Raw genomic sequence first — 4,782 nt, 5'->3', positions numbered from 1 at the left:
GTCTCAAACTGGTGCTAAATGCTGACAAATCCAAAGGGATGTTGTTTTCAAACAGGAAGTTGGTCCCAGCAGTTCTTACTTCTATTTTATCTTTAAATGGTGTCCCTATGGAGTTTGTTGATTCCTATAAATATTTGAGTATCTTGGTCGATTCAAATCTCTTTTAAGCTCCACGTGGAAAACTTGTTAAAGAAACTGAAAGTTAAACTGGGTTTCATTTTCAGAAACAGATCCTGTCTAACCCTGAATGTTTGGAAACACCTTGTATCTGTGACTTTCCTTCCCTCCATTGATTATGGTGATATTATTTACATGAACGCTCCTACAAGAACCTGCAGATGTTGGATGCTGCAGATGTTGGATGCTGCAGATGTTGGATGCTGTCTATCATGGTGCACTAAGATTCATAACTGGCTGTAACTAACGTACCCACCACTGCACCCAGTATTCACTGGTTAACTGGACACCATTAACTTCACAGACTTGTCTGCATATGATGTCATTTTATTAAAATTTCTGTGACAGACATCATCTCTGTTGAAGAACTTCCCTATAAAATACCCGCCAAAAGTATTTTTACTTGATTACAGTGAACTTCTACAACAATAAAGCATCAAAGCCAACTTCTCGTGGATAACGCTCTGAGAATAAATGGATTTTGTTGGGATTTAAAATTCGCCCCTCGGGTCCTTTAATGAAAACCTTTATCAAACCAGACGGATGAACTGTCACATTCAAAGAGCTTCAACAGAAAAGGGCTCCGAGCGCCGGCCTCATCGTTTTCTTACCGACTTTCTGTCTGGAAACACGAGTGGAGGCCGACCAAGAACGGGTTTGTGGAGGCCTGCTCGAACACGTGCTTCTCCGTCTGCACCCAGTCGATATCCTGCAGAGACGAGGGCAGACGGACAGAAACGGAGAGGATCAATTTGTCTGATCGATGGGCTTTTCTCAGGCAGTGGATCTCTGAGTCGCCCCAGATAAGAGGCTGGAACTTGAACGCTGCGTCACAACAAATCAACACAAACTTGTTTTACAAAGTCCGCGACACAACGAGCAGCCCGGCGGTTTGTTAAAGACATTCAGGACGTTGGCGCAGGTTCCAACCAGACTTCCTGTTCTCGTTTGTGAAGACGTCTAACCTCTGATCCAGGACTTCTGAGGTGAAACGTCTTCGTCTCATGAAACAACTCGTTATACAAGTTCTGACAGGGTTTAATGAAAATACAAGACACCGAACCAAAAGCGCTGGAGGAAATACGTCAATGAAGATAAAAAAAAACGTGTGAAAAGTTGAATCCAACAAACGCTCAAAAAGCAACACATTCAGGTAAAAACAAAACCTGAGTCGTCGGTTAGAATGTGGATAAATCAACATTTTAATTAATCGAAAAGGTTTTATACAAACTACAGGTCATAAAGCGCTTCACCAAAGGGTGGGGAAAAATGGATTCGAACAGAACCTCTCACCTTAAATTAAAAAAACTGAGGTCTGATGAAATTTAAATAATAATAGTAACCGTTACACAACCGCAACACAGAAAAAGTGACAATGTTGTGTAACATGTAAACAAAGACTGATTCACAAATCTCATAATCACATACTTTATTCTCAATGGACAAGAGTAAACATATTAAAAAGTTTTAAAGTAAGTTGTTTTTCTTTTGTTCAAACCAGCTGGTAATCGGAAACAGGTCAGCAAGAAGGCCGGGTTTAAAAAGAGCATTTTAGTTTTATTTGTTGCCGATATCTGTTGGTTGTGTTATGTATAACAAAAAGATAAACAATCAACAAAAAACAAGTTAGAAAAGAGCGTTTAGAAGTAAAGATGGGCAGAGGTTCACCAGTCTGGGGAAAATTCTGTCTAGAACTTGAAACAGTTCTTCAACAGAAAACTGTGAAGACTTTAATCTCCATCATGTTTTGTTCATAATCAACAGATTAGAAAAATGTGAAATGGTCAACTGTTACAGCAGGACGTTCTAAAATATGGAGTTCCACAAGGATCCATTTTGGGTCCCTTGTTGTTTCTGATATACATTAACGATTTACTTAAAGCATCTAGTAGTTTGTCACTCGTCTTATTTGCTGATGACACCAATCTCTTTGTTACTGACAGTAACCTTGACTCACGTATTGATAAGGTAAATTATGGGATCATTCAATTTGTTCAGTGGATTCAGCTAAATAAAATATCACTTAATCTTAAAAAAAAAATCTAATTTCATCTGATTTAAGAATAAAAACTACAATCCCGAAAAAACTAAATTGTTTAATAATTTACTTTCCAATTTTTCATCAACTAAGTGTTTAGGTATCTATATCGATGAGAAACTTTGTTTTAAGAATCATTGTGAATTTGTGTGTAAGATCTTAAAATATTTAAATATTATCCATTTCAGAAAAAACACGGAGCTGGAACAACGTTAAAGAAACGTGTTGCTGACATAAAATTTAAAAATTAACTTTTATTCCACCTTAAATTATTTCAGTTTCTTGGTTGAACCATTTTTTTACTTTGTTCCACTGAATAAAACGTTTGAGAACTTTTCAAATCGTTACGTTTTGATTTGCTTCTACACAACCAAAGATTTTTGGAACTGTCTCCATCTCGTCATTTTGTTTTATGAGCAGCGTTTGACCGAAGCGCCGTCGTCTTCTGAGGCCTGAAGTGCTCCAGAAGAAGAACACCCGTTGAAACAGCGACAGACGTTTAGGGCGCGCTCCGTCACGGAGCGGTGGGGTGAAGTACGGGGAGCGCGTTATCAGCCAGCTGTGGCTTTAATCGTCCACTCTTCAGAAACGGAGAGCCGAGGCTGTTCAGCCGGAGGAGATTAACGCTGATTTAAAGTGTCGATAAGTGGATGATAGCTGATGTTTTTATGCCCCACAATAAACTGGATCCACAGTTTGAACTTCCCACGCTGCGCTCCGATACGTTTAATGCCTAATTCATAACAGCACACACCACAGGCCGGGAGAGAGATAATAAAATCCTTTTGGGCCACAAGAATTTATAAAGAGGCTGAATATTTGATCATAAAGCATCTCATGCTGCTCATTTCAGCAGCTTTAGTTGTTCGAGTCTTTTGTCCAAGATTTGTTTTTCATACCGGAGATTAAACAAGTGTTTATGAAAACGATCAGGGAATAATTAAAAAGTTGACGTTTAATCACAACATTGGAAAGACTCGTTGATTTCCTTGAATCTCTTTTTGTTGGCAGAAAACAAAAAGTCTCGTTGAGTTGGTTTTAGATCTTCGGAGACTTGGAGCTGTGAAGATGTTTCACTTCAGGTCTGACGGGAGGAGGAACAGTTTTTAGGGAACTGGTTGAACAACAGCTCCACCTTCTGGATGTAACCTGAACTACCAGCAGTCCAAAGGGTCCGCCATAATTCAGTCAACCTTCATTTATACAGGTTAGTCTCGCTGAGCCTCGAGGACTCATTTACAGTAATGGGTTTCTAAAAGTCCATTTTAGACCATTTGAACCAGAACTAAAACATGCACGTTACGCTGATTGGTCAAATTGTTTTAGGCTCAATTGTCCCTAAGAGAGAGAGAGTGAATGGTTGTGTCCCTGTGATGGACCTGTCCAGGGTGTCCCCCGCCTCTCAAACAGTGACTGCTGGATATGGGCACCAGTGACCCCCGTGACCAGAAGAAGAAGAAGAAGGATGATGAGGAGGAGAAGATAAATGGCTGTTACGTGCACGTCCTAATATAAACTGTGATCTCTTCAGGGGCTTTTAGGATCTTTTAAATCCATCACTCCTTTGTTTTAATATATATACTTGTGGTGTTTGTATTCATATAGCTGGTGGTGGCCATCTTTAATTTTGACTTGACAATCCACTTTTTCTCTGATCGTCACTTTCCTTACGTCTGGATGTCTCCACACGCCAAAATAAAAGTCTGTTCTTCACTCATTGTTCACGTTACGCTCACAGCGTGCACGGACAGACGGACCGAGCGTATTTACAGTTCCCCCTCTTCGCTCTGCGATGAGGGACAGTTACAAAGTACTAGCTGCAAACTCCTGCACAGAGCGCTGAACTCCCCAGGTGTGGGCCGTGGCTCACCTCGTCATCGTGGACCAGCTCCTTCTTCACCACCTTCATGGCGTACGTCTGCTCGTTCTTCTTCAGCCGGACCAGCAGAACCTTGGCGTAGCTGCCTCGCCCGATCACCCGGATCAGCTCGAAGTCGCTCAGGCTGAGACTCACGCCCTGCGACAGCTTAATGCTGTCGATACCGTCCACCACGGCGCTGATGTCCTTCAGGTGGTTCAGATCAGAGTCCTGCAGGTGGGACGATACCTTCACGTGAGTGACAGCTCAGGTGTTTTAGACAGAGTGAGCAGACAAAGGTCTCACCTCCGTGTCCACATCATCCGTTTTGTCCACTGCACAGTTGTGCGGTAGAAACGATACTGTAACGAGACAACAATGAATTTATCCACTTTATTTATTCCTGGGGGCTCCAGTGTATAAATGATTATGGGTACAACTTCCTGTCAGACAGGAAGTAGCAGTAAGTATTGGTTAACGGAGCGCAGACCGCGGTTTATTTGAAAGTAATTCTTTCAGTTCAGCAAATAAATTCTGTTTTTGTTTTGTTTACATCTATTTAACAACCATAAAGTTTACTAAAACAGCCGTGCTGAGTTCAGGTACCTGTTGTGTTCATGGCTGCAGATCAAGCGGATCAAACTAAATCAGTGGCTACAACAACAGAGTTTGAACATGAACCCAAAACAAAAAGAGTTCCTGTGATAAG

The 4,782-nt window shown here is 41.2% G+C and overlaps 1 protein-coding gene across 1 annotated transcript in view; it reads left to right on the top strand.

Annotated features, from left to right (window-relative positions):
* si:ch73-70k4.1 (Fanconi anemia core complex-associated protein 20) overlaps window positions 1-4,782 on the top strand; it is a 19,156-nt gene that overhangs the window by 13,397 nt on the left and 977 nt on the right. The window lies entirely within an intron of this gene.

This window comes from Nematolebias whitei, chromosome 11 (assembly GCF_014905685.2).
Source record: "Nematolebias whitei isolate Nwh7 chromosome 11, NemWhi1, whole genome shotgun sequence".
In the NCBI taxonomy this organism is placed as follows: Eukaryota; Metazoa; Chordata; class Actinopteri; order Cyprinodontiformes; family Rivulidae; genus Nematolebias; species Nematolebias whitei.
The sequence above is the reverse complement of the archived record's forward strand: the minus strand, read 5'-3'. Positions and strand labels throughout refer to the sequence as shown.